Below are 12,759 nucleotides of genomic sequence, written 5' to 3' on the forward strand. Positions count from 1 at the left end.
TGCCAACAATAATTAGAGAACATTGTTAGGGTAACAATGGTGTTGGATAGACTCACCTTATGAGATACTGCGAGATCACGCCGTCAATACGTTTTAAGTATCTTAAAGTGTTAACATTTGGTTGCATCCTTATAACATGATAATATCGTAGACCCGGATACCAAATGGTTACTTTGAGGTCATCAAATGTTACTCCATAGCTTAGTGATTATAAAAATGACCCTTGGGTACACCGGAAAGTAGGTCATGGTGCTAGATAAGCCAACATTAGGTTTTTCCCTGTCGTGATGGAGAGATACACTTTGGGTCCACTCGGTATTAAGGTACCCAGCATTGCCTGACCAGGTATTGTGACTAATGAGTTGGTCAATACCAAAATATCGAAATCAGAAAAGAGTACAAACTGGTTATGGGGCTAACTAGGTGTAGTGATCAAGGAGTTAATCACAAGTATATTGTCAAAGTCTCACGTTAGGTTGTGTAACATATCATGAGAGGAAAGGAATTTTATGTGGTGATAAAAGATTCACACAATAAAGAAATTCGATGATATCTAGGAACTATTATGGGTCTCCACACCCCACTGATAATTGTTGATCGGAAGGTGTTCTGGACATGTCCACATGAGTTCGAGCCTATAAGGCCACACACGTAATGTTTAGTGATATTTAGAATGCTAGGGTCTAATGGAGATTGAGGGATAAGGTTTCCAGAACTGTTTAGGAGGGTTTCCAAAATGTTCAAGGAAGTCTTGGAGTGTTCCGTTTATAAGCGGAAGGGTTTCCGAAGGTACAAGGAAGTTCTAGAACATTGCGTAAGGTTGCATACCGTTATGTAATTGTTCCTTTAATTACATCCAGGAAGGTTCCACCACGACGCCTACCCGTGCCTTGAAGGAGGGGGGCAAGCAGCCTGGAGGTGCCAGATATGCTAAATCCCCTAAAATTGTGGTGGTGTTGCTACTTCGGGACATGTGGATAAGTAGCTTGGAGGCGTCGTAATCTTCAATGTTAGATTGGGTGAAACTTTGCATGGAGGAACTCTCATAACTATGAGGTATAACCTTTTTTTGAAAGAACCTGTGATGTATAAGGGCAACTCCAACGGGCCGACCCAAACGGACATGCATTTTGTCTGCTTTTTGTCTGTTTGGGTCGGCGAAACAGACAGCCGCGTCCGCTTTTTGATTTGGGTCTGCAGGTGCGCCCAACGGATGGCCTGACGCATTTTTGCCATGTCCGCCCTGGCATTTTATCGAACATGTAGCAGGCAGCGGAGACGAGTGCCGGATGGGAGAGGGGCGAGCAAGCGGCGGCGCTCGCGGCAACTAGCCCGGTACGCGACGGCGAGGTGTGCGACCGCGAGCGACAGGGACAGCAGGACCATGGAAGCCGGCCAGGCGAGACGGCAAGCGGGGCCGGCGGAGCCGGGGGGGCGCAAGGCAGCGAATGAAGCCGGCGCGCGGGAGGACGCTGGGCCCGGTCATGGGAGCCGGCGCAGGAGGGCGCAGGCGGGCGCGGCGGGCAGAAGCCGGCGCGGAGCCAGCAGGCGGCAGGGCGGCACAGCCGGCAGGCCGAGTTCGGAGCAGCCGGAGCGACTAGGCGCAGGACTCGGCGTCCGCGTGCGGGAGCGGAGCAGACCGGAGCGGCGAGGCGCGGCAGTCGGCGTCCGGGTGCGCGGCGCGGAGCAGCAATCGGCCAAGCCGACGCAGACGGAGGAGTCCGGGATGCGGGCGGAGACCTGCCCGGTCGGTGGAGGCGACCCGCAGCAGCGCGGCTCGGGTAGAAGAATCGCAGGAGCCGGGCACACCCCAGGGGAGCTCGGGCACAAGCGGTGGCATGCATGCAGTTGGAACAGAGGCAAGGCTTGGACGGATGGCGTGGAGTCGGCAGCGACCGAGACTAACCGGAGGCGGACGGCATAGCGGAGCAACAGCCGGAGCTGGGCGGAAAGGAGCATGGGCGGGAGGGCGAGGTCTAGGAGCACGACGAGCAGCAGCGAGGCGAGCATGGCGACGAGGAAGAAGGCCGTCTTGGCGAGCATGGCGACGAGGAAGAAGGCCGTCTTGGCGAGCATGGCGAGAAGAGCAGCAGCCCGCGCCCTTCTCCGGCGCTGCCCCGGCTCCGGCCCTTCTCCGACACTGTCCCAATTGGTGGTCTGGAGCAGGGTGGGTGGGAGAAGAGAGAGGAAGGGAGGAGAGAGATGGGCTGGGTGGTTGGATGACATGTGGGCCACACAGCGCATGCAGTGGGTAGAGTCGGACGAGGAGAGCAAACAAAACGTCCGCTTTGTGTCCGCCGCCGACCTAAATGTGTCCCAAATTTAAAACAGAAATGGGTCTGCACGGACACAAAACGGACGCAAAATGAAAACGGGTCTCTGCATTGGGCAGTCGTTTTTGTCTACGCAGACCCAAATAAACATGGACGGACGAAATGGGTCGCCCCATTATAGTTGGTCTAACCTAGTTGCGGGTGTCGGATGATTTCGTCAACGTCATTAACTTCTCCACAGTGCTGGCAGGTCATTGGGGGTACGTTGTCGTTACCTCCACCTTAATAGTGATCTTAGTTGGCTCGTGTGCGATAAAACTTCATTCTGCATGTTCCATATAGAACTGACCCATGCAGCGCCACTTCCCGCTGGTGGCGCGTCCACGGCTGTGAGCCCTGAACACGCCACCACCGCCTCCATTGACGGACCACCTTGCTGCACCAGATCCAACTTCCTCCTTGTGGGATCAACGTGGTGTGCCTCCAACGATCCTTGCCACAATTGAATTGATAGAGCCTGCCTTCCTAGATCATTGCTCAGCCCGCCGCCTAGCTCCCACTCCCAGATTGGAGCTTGCAACGCCCTATGTCCCGCCGAACTCCTTCTCCGGCGCCATCCCTCTACTACGTCCCTTGCTTCTCGTGCAAACCCTCCACTTCCTCACCGATCTGGATGACCACGGGCCACACTTTGTGTCTTTCTTGACCTCACTTAAGATAACAAAGGCTATTAGGGGGTGTTTGTTTCCAGGTAATTTTTTATGTAGGGACTAGAAAAAGTCTCTCTTAGAGACTTTTTTATTATACGGGAGGGACTTTTTAGGGACTAAACTAGGCATTTGGGACTAAATGAAGAAGACTCTCAAGGAGAGTCTTTTTAGGACTTTTTCAACAATGCCCCTCCATGCACCATTGGCCCGCCACCCCATGGTGTTGTTTGATTGTTTTTTTTTTCTATATACTAAGGATAACATAGTCATTTAATAACCTTTAATAAGGGACTAGGAACTTTTTGGTCTCTGAAAACAAATAGGAGGATTTTTTAGGGACCAGGGACCTTTTAGTTCGGACTAGAAAAAGTTCTAGGACTAGAGAACCAAACACCACCTTAGTTGAGCCATCAATTTTTTTTGCTGAAAGATTTTAGTGTCTTGTTTATTCAAGTATTAATTTTATTTGTTTTGGGGGGTTTCTGATTCATGAAAAATTAATCTAGCTATTACCTTCCAATCCTATGGACCAAATTGCCCCAAATGATCATGCCCTATGGTTAGGACTGTTAGTGGTTTCTTCCATGAAGGAGCTGAAAACATTATACTCTCTCCATTCCATAATGTAGTGCGCCCGCATTTTCCGGATCCAAATTTGACCGTAAATTTAACAGACGAGACGGACTATGGCGAGAGCAAAAATTATAGCACTGAATTCATATTTTTGATATAATTCGGTCGTATAATTTTTGTTCCTGCCCCAGTCAGTCTCGTTGGTTAAATTTATAGTCAAATTTCAAGCTCGCAAAGCACGGGCACACTACATTGTGGAATGGAGGGAGTATGTGTAAAAACTATGTTATCATTACTGCATAAGGAAAAGAATCACAAATGCTATTGTTTATCTTCTCAAATGCACGGATGCTATGAGGCATATTTTACCTCATCGTTTATCTTCTCAAATGCTATTGTTGCTTCATTTTTTGAAGAGAACTTAACAAATTCCTTTGGTTTCCTACTCAACGGATGACATATTACTTCCGTTGTACGACACGTCCATCATTAAGAGCACAGTATCTAATCTTCTATATCTAAATAGCTAGCCCCACTATTAGGAATTCTCTCACTTCTCCTTAAGCCACATCACTCAAATTAATTTAGCCATTGGATATAGTAGGTCATTCAATAATATGCGTCCGATCTACACACTGAGAGATGCTGCGTCAACCACATGTAGTAACTGGTGCATGCATGCAAATGCATGTAGTAACTGTCAGTCTATGAGTGTTTTGATTAAGAGAAAATAAATTTAACGCATGCATGCCGCTCATAGAGAACACTCGAGTGTTCTATGAATGACAAGTGAGGCATACATGCATATTTTATTTCATACCAAATCCTGCCGCAATGCGCGGGGCATCATCTAGTAAACACAAACCATGGGTCCAACACCAAATAGGTTGAGAACAGACATGTTAGTACCTTTGGTAACATGGCAATGTTGAGAGACTGCATCAATACTGTCATATGACAAACCTGCGGTGGAAGAAATAATAAATTGTGATATGAGAGTAGGCTAGTAGGGACATCTTATCTTAAACTCACCAGGGCCTTTCGGTCCCAATGAAATGTGCGTACAAAAGAACCACATGCATTTGAATCTTACCATCAAGGAATAATTTGTACCTCACGTATTGAATCTTACACCTATAAATAATTTGGGAATAAGGAGAAACAAGAGTCGGATATGTGAGCTTTTGATTGGAACGGTGGCATCGGGTAGCATCTGTCTTTCCAAATGCATCATCACCAGTTAACCCTAATTATTTGCCCAAATCAGTAAGTAATCAATAGCAAGACGGGGAGTGCAGCATACTGAAACAGAAGATCTGACACAGTACGCAGAGTGAAACCAAGTAGGAAGAGGGAGAAACAATTCGCCAGGTAAACGAACGCTGACATACGCCAGGCCTGCACGAATTTGGAACTTTGGATTAAGTTTTCTGCCTGCTTTTTTGGTCTGGGGAGCAGCATGGTGAGCAGGCGCCCCTGCCACTGATGGAGCCGGAGTGCGAGCCGCTGGGGAGGCATGCCGTTGAGGTGATCTGGGAGGAAAGGAACGGAAGGAGACGAATCGCACGGTGAGAAGCAGAAATAAAATTGGGGCGAGAATTAAGGATCAGTTAATAGTAGGTTTTGGAACAGCGGCACGTTGGGCTGGCGGAGCGTGCGGTGACGATCAAATAGAAAAGACGCACCCCTAAAATAAAAATGGAGAAAAAACAATAATAAGTCTAGGTGTGCGTTGAATGTTAATCACATGGTTACACATGCGCAACAGTTTGCTTTTCATTTAGACTGCCAACATTATTTTCATGATATCATTCCCGTCTTTCTTAATTTTTCACTGGGTACGACGCTCCTCCCATCAGGATGCCGCATAAGCCCTCGGTGCCACCGTTCACGCCTCAGCGTCATGCCGATGTAGTCGTCTTCACCCCATTTTGGCCCCCACGAGTTCTTTATGATCCAATAATCTATGGGGTCAGTCTCATCTGTGGTGCCGTAACCCACCACCGTCATTGAGTGGGTCTGATTCGTCCCACAGGGACCAACAAAGACGCCTCCTCCATAGCGCCGGAATGTCTTCGTGTCAATCCCCACAACGACGGGTTGGGCCGCCACCGCCTGCAGCAACGCAACCTCGTCTTTTGGCGGCACCTCTTTGAAGCCGTCGATGGTGATGATAGGGTCCTTTCGTTTTGGCACCAAGCAGTAGCCGTGGTCATCGGCAAAGTACGGGTAGTCGGCCTCCGTCGAGATTCCTCCGTGGTCGATCATGTACTTGAAGGCCAATACCGGGTTGCCGCCTTTACAACCGCCACTTTCTTTGTCGCAGTCTATGAGCTGCTGCGCAGACAACGACACCAGCTTCCTCGTCCTGATGGAATTGATGCCTTCCACTGCGGCTGTCGCCGCGAAGGCCCAACAAGCCCCACACCCTCTCTGCATCTTCACGTTTGTCACCGCCGACGGGCGTTGGTCGTACCCTGTCATGCGCCAGTCCACGTACATTGGGTAGTTGTCACGCGCGGCAAGGACGCCGTGTGTGACCCGGTCTTGGCTCTGCTTCGCACTGTTTGGCAAGGGGCTGGAGCAGCGACCGTATCCGTCGTCGACCTCTTCATCGGTCATGTCACCAAAGAGGTTGAGGCTCAGCTTGTAGGGAGCGCCACCATGGTTGAATTTGTGGACCATGCGAGCGTTCTCCTTAAACACGCTGAAGCGCCGGGCCTTTTCGCCGAGGCCGCGTGCGACACTGTGATCGATGCTCGCACCAGCGATCGTACAGTGCCCACAGGGACTTCTCCGACGCCAAGTCCGTGTCCGTGATGTCCACGGAGCTCACCGCTTGCATCGCGGCAACAAGCACGATAGCCATGAGTAGTATCGTTGCAATTGCCCTTGCCATTGTAAGCCCTAGGCAGCTCTTGGGGGTAGCGTGGGTGTTGTTGGTAGATTTAGTCCTCCTTATATAGCAGAATCCTGTTGGCGCACGCGCAGTTTCTGCCTATGATAAATCCATTTCGCGCCATCTGATGGCAAGTATATTACCTCTTGGAAGGTAAAGATATGGAGAACAATTTTTTTAGGGTTAATATGGACTTTTCGCTTTATTTCACAAATAAGGAAATAAATTATTCTGTCATTGAAACATGGTGCTTTTTTTTTTTGCGGGTGATTGAAACATGGTACATATCTCTTGGAAAATTATGATTGAATAGATAAAGGAAATATTTTATCCACTAATAAGGCATGCCTATTATATCTGTAAGCCACCCATGAATATTTATTAGGAATGTTATCAAGTAAATAAGGCATGACTATTATATATGGAAGCCATGCGTGCCTGCCATATATGGAAGTAAAATAAAACAATTTCATGAGTTTCCTTTGAAGATAGTGAAAAATGCTATCCACTAATAAGGCATGCATGTTATATATGTAAGCCACCCATGAATATTTGGCAAAAGTGTTATCTAATAATAAGGCATGGCTATTGTATATGGCAGCCATGCGTGCCTGTTACATATGGAAGCGAAATAAAAAAAATCATGAATTTTCTTTCAACATAATGAGAAACGTATCCACTAATAAGGGATGCCTATTATTTTTGTAAGCCACCCATGAATATTTGGTAAAAAAACAGTATCCAGTAATAAAACACGACTATTATATATGGAAGCCATGCATGCCAGATATATTCAAGAAAATAAACTAATTCATGAATTTCCTTTAAACATAGTGAAAAGTGAGGTTAAAAAATCATTTAACATTTCTTTTTTGACAAGAAGTTTTAAAATATTATGCGTGGTCAAATGCACCCTTAATGAGTCGATAATTCAGATTAAGTATTTCTCTTCCCTACTAGCTAGGAGGTAAGAGGTGCCATCTTAAAAGTGCTCTTCTGCGTATACCCTGGATTAATTACAAAATGCTGAAGTAGTGGACCGACCCATAGCCAAGGTCATCACTAGAAAATTTCTAGCTACATGGTGAATCTGGTTGTAATTGTTAGAGATACTAGATGACACCCGACGCTTTGCGGCGGTACTTTGTAGCATTGTATTGGAGAAGGATTTATGAAGCATGATATAATTAAACCATGAAAATAATATAAATATATGTTTGTTTGAATCTTTGGTGGAATGATATTGAAAGTAAAAACTACTCCCTCCGTTCTTCTATACAAAGATGTATTTGTTTTTTCAAAAATCAAACGAGTGCATGTTTGACTGAGTTTTTAGAAAAATATATCAATATCCACAATGCAAAATTTATATCATTTGGTATCTCAAAAAGTACTTTTATATTTTATTTATTAGGTATTGCAGATATTTTTATTTTACTCTATGATCTTGGTCAAACATTCAAACAAACGGTTGACTTGCACGGAAATCAATACACCTTGTATTCTCCAATGGGGGAGTAGCATATTGTAGAGTGTCTCCATATTTGCGTAATTAGAATGCGTCGCCAACATAAAAAAAACTCATAATAATTTAAGATAATATAATTCGGTTGTCTATTAGAAGTGCATCAGAGCAAAACAAAAGAAACTTCATGCTAATTTGACAGCCTTTTGCGGTGTTAATGCCCGCAAACAGAAATTAGCTTACATTTTTAGCGGAAGAATAACCAAATGCATGGATGGACATGGTTCCTGGGTAGGGAGACATACAATCTCCAATTCTACTACATATTACTATTTAACAGGCAGCTAACCAGTGTAGAACAACTATACTTTAAGGATGGTCAGAATGGGCCATGTTTGATCCACTCAACAAGAACATACATTTAGGCTTGGATTGTCATTAAAATTAGAACAATCAAATAGTGATATTCGGACTACGAAAAGTACTATTCATTACTACATACTAAATTCAATATTTCAATTGAGCATTTGGCAAGGCACATTTAGTTAGAATGTTATTTGATCCCGTGTTCTCGTACTCGGCAAAGACAAAAGAACTCTATAACTGTGATTTTTACAGTAGTGACGACCGGCGGAAATAAGGGCATGCACAATAGTGGCATATAGATATAGATGCCCCATGAAAAAAGTAGCTTGAGGCAACTACATTGATTTTTTTTCTCCCCAATGCAAGCTACTACTAGTGAGCCTCATCAAGAAATAGAAAGTAGAAACTTTAATATATATATATATATATATATATATATATATATATATATATATATATATATATATATATATATATATATATATATGCATTTCTACTCTCCACTTCAACTTTTTCAGCTTTTTATATCGACCACACTTTTCTCCCCAAGCACCTGCCTCTTGCAGAGAATCCCGTTTCCCTATCGGAACCTATTTTTCCTTGCATCCGATCCTACGTGGCACATGGAGCATCACCATGAAGCCATGCATTGGCCATACCCTAAGGCACGGCAAAGCACGTGTCACCCTCTAATATATCTATATATGTCATATCCAAATATCTCAGGCGCCTATAAGAAAGATTTATATAGTTTTGCTAAAGCACATCTAGATGTGCCCTAAGTATTGCACATCTATCTAATACGCTATGCTCCCTAAGTTTAGAGGCTTCCTAATCAATTGGGATTTTCAATTTAAATTGGGCCACTTGATTTGACCAGGTCAACAATTTCTTAATGAGCTCTCTCATTCTATTATTTTTAATTCTCTACACTCCCTAATTTTCAAACTCTCCCATTTGATTGAGGTATTCAATTTTGGATTTAGACCACATTTTGACCGGGTCAACGGTTTTTTCAAATCAATCGACAATAATTGGCATATAAAAACATATCAACCCCACGCATCATCTCGCCACATAGAAAAAGAAGCACAAACTGTGATGTTGTAACACAAATATAGTACATGCAGCCATCGACACAAATATAGTACATGCAGCCTGCCAGAAACACTGCATTATAAATAAAACTGAAACAAACTCCATCATTTCTCCAACTTGCCAAAAAAAATACTCCGTCGGTTCGAAAATATTAGGTGTATTTTTTTTGAAAAGACAAATTTAGTTAACATTGAACAAATTCAGAGCGAAAAAATTGACATCCACAATACTAAATAAATAAAATATAAAAAATTCATTTCATGATGAATCGAATGACATCGATTTGATATTATCGATATGGATATATTTATCTATAAACTTAATCAAACTTGAAGAGTTTTGGCTTTTTAAAAACTAATGCATCTAATATTTTGAAATAGAGGGAGTAAAGAAATTATGAAAACCCAATAACACCAATGGGCGCAGCAAAGCGCGCTCAACTCTTCTAGTATAAGTCATATAACAGGCTTCAGCCCAACAAGAAATCGACTGAGATTATACACTACTTATGTGTATATATTTTACATGAAATTATTAGGCTGTTTGCGTGCATTCTTAATCTGCTTTTTTCGGTTTTTATGGCTATATTTTGGATGTTGGGCGAATATAAAATATATACACATAAGTAACATATAATTTTGTGTGTAAATTGTAATTCTATGAAAAATGTACTATTATGTGCCACTATTCATTTGTTCTTAGATTTTGTTTTTGCAAAAGTTTAAATTTTGTATGCTTATTCTTGCATATTTTTAAAAAGCACAATTTTTATATGTATTTCACGCAAATTTTGTCAGTGTTTGTTTTAGATTATTTTTCCCATTTTCTTTGTTCTTAAATGGTAATATCAATGGCACATATTCATTATTTCTTTTGTGGGTATTTTTGGTTTATTTTTATTCCAGATTTCTGTTTCTATGTGTTTTTCCTTTTGCTTTTTTCCTTTCCTTTTATTGTTTTTTTTGTGTGTGTGTTCAACTTTTCTTAGTTTTTTTTGTTTACGTGTTCCTTCTGGATGTTGAGTGTGTGCAAATATATGCACACAAGTACTACATGTATACATTATATTAGAGTATGGAAATTTCACTACTATATGTTTCTTCTTACACATTATAAAAAGTGCAATTCTTGTACTAATCTTGACAAAATTTTTGTTTTAAGTTTTTATTTCACTTTCTCTCATTTAAGTGTAATATCAATGGCACTAATTCGTTCCTTCTTTGAAACCTATTTTTTATGTAAATTCTACTAGTATATGTTAGTTCTTGCATAGCTTTAAAAAGTGCAATTTATGTGTAAATTATGTGCAAATTTACCATGATTTATTATTTCATTCCATTCTTTCAAAGGGTTGGTACTAATGCCACTACTTCATTTTTTTTAGAAAATGCTATATATTTGTGTGTTTAAATAAGTATAGGGCAGCCCTCTGCGCCGGCGCGCCGGCCGAAAATTTCGGCCGGTCGCACTGCCGTCCGATTAAGGCTCTATTAGCTTATCCTCGCCGTTCAGATCTTATCCTCATCCCATACAGGATGGTCACCACACAGACTAGTCGCCCCACGCGCTCACCATCGTCGCTTCCTCCCCGTCTCCCGCGGGGACGCAGCAGCGCCCCCTTCGCCAGCGCTCAACGCCTCGCCGCCCCCCACACCCGCCGCCGATGGCCGCAAAAAAGAACATCACCCCCTCCCCTGCACCCCAGCATTAGGTTCCAAGCACTGGCTGGAGCAACCCTCGCGAAGGCCGCAACTCACCGTTGCCGGTCGTGGCTGGATGCAACTCCACCAGCGGCTGCAACTCGCCGGATGCCGGTTGCAGCTCTCTGTCCCTCACCATGGAAGCATACTTCATCACCGGTCGCGGCTCCCTGGCTCGCCATAGAAGCATCCTTCCTCATCGGTTCCAGCACTCTGCGTTGCCGGTAGTGGCAAAACAGCATGCCGGTTGCAGCTCTCTGTTCCTCGCCGTGGAAACATCCTTCATTGCCGGTTGCGGCTCCCAGGCTCGCTGTGGAAGCATCCTTCCTCATCGGTTTCAGCACTCTGCGTTGCCGGTAGTAGCAGAACGGCATGCCGGTTGCAGCTCTCCACACCGCTGATTCCACCATCCCCACATCGCTGCTTGTAGCATATGCCGCCACCGGTTGGAGCTCTCCACACTGCCGATTCCAGCATTCCGGATCGCCGTTGGTAGCATCTCGCCTTTCCGCTCGTAGTTGTGCGCCCCGCCACTCATAGCAGCGCCGCTGGCCGGTTGCAGCTCGCTGGCATGCTGGTTCCAGCACCTGACGCAGCACGTAACAACACCAGCCTCCATGGTCGTGCCACCGGGGCTTGCCAATTTCAAGCGCACGGCATAGCCGGTGGTAGCATCGGAGCTTTCCGGTTCCAGCTATTCCTAGCCACGGTTGCAACTTTCTCGTGGCTGGTTGCAGCTTGGCATGTCGGCGGTCGTGTCTCGCTTTCGTCGTGGCTATGTAGCACGGCCGTTGGGCGGTTTGTAACATATAAAATAGCCAGTTGTAGCTCGGCATGTCGAGGCGCCCGGGACAGAGGAGGGCGACGACCGCGGGCATGGCATCGTCGTAGCTGGTAACTGCAGGCAGTAGGCGCCGGTGAGTCGCTGTGCCATGGCGCCAGGTGATAATAGTGCTGGAGGGGCTTGCGCTGGAGAAAGAAAATGGGCGATTCGGGTGAGGATAAGGGAAGAAGATGCGGGCGTGGGCGGTGTGTGGGTCCACTCTAGCCACGTGTTTTGATCGCGTGCGACTAGGTGGCTCGGTGCGGACGCTGGGATAGCCGGGCTGGACCGACGGAAGTTTCGGCCGGTGCACCGGTCTGAAACGTTTATCATAAGTATACACACAAGTACTATACAACATGTATGTAAATTATAGTAGAGTACAAAATTGCAATATTATATGTTCACTGTTTGCATATTACTAAAAGTGTAATTTCAGTGCAAACTTTATTATTTTCTTTTTCTTTTTCTTTTTTTCTTTTTCTTTCTTCTTACACTACTGGATTCTGGCATTTTGTCGTCTGCCAGCTGAGGCTGACGGCAAAGAGGCTCTTTGTCGTCCGCTTTGTGTAAGCGGACGGCAAAGAAATGACAGATGGCAAAAAGGTTATTTGCCGTCAAATGCTTCTTTGCCGTCAGCCAGCCGACGACAAATAGCTAGAAGGCAAAGGGCAAAGAGCCAGCTTGGACCCATAGATTCTTTGTCGTCTGCCTGCTGGACTCCTCTCTGTCTCTCCGGCCCCACCCCATCCCTCTCTCTCCCCTCTCTCTTACTCTACCCCGCGCCCCCAACTCACCCGCACCCGCGCCCGCACCGCCGTCGTCGCCCGGACGCTACCACCGCCCCACCCC

The 12,759-nt window shown here is 45.1% G+C and overlaps 1 pseudogene; it reads right to left on the bottom strand.

The window, feature by feature from the left end:
• Positions 1 to 5,379: 5,379 nt before the first annotated feature.
• On the bottom strand, positions 5,380 to 6,455 carry LOC119318771 (annotated as a pseudogene).
• Positions 6,456 to 12,759: the final 6,304 nt, after the last annotated feature.

This window comes from Triticum dicoccoides, chromosome 6A, assembly GCF_002162155.2.
Source record: "Triticum dicoccoides isolate Atlit2015 ecotype Zavitan chromosome 6A, WEW_v2.0, whole genome shotgun sequence".
NCBI classification, from domain to species: domain Eukaryota; kingdom Viridiplantae; phylum Streptophyta; class Magnoliopsida; order Poales; family Poaceae; genus Triticum; species Triticum dicoccoides.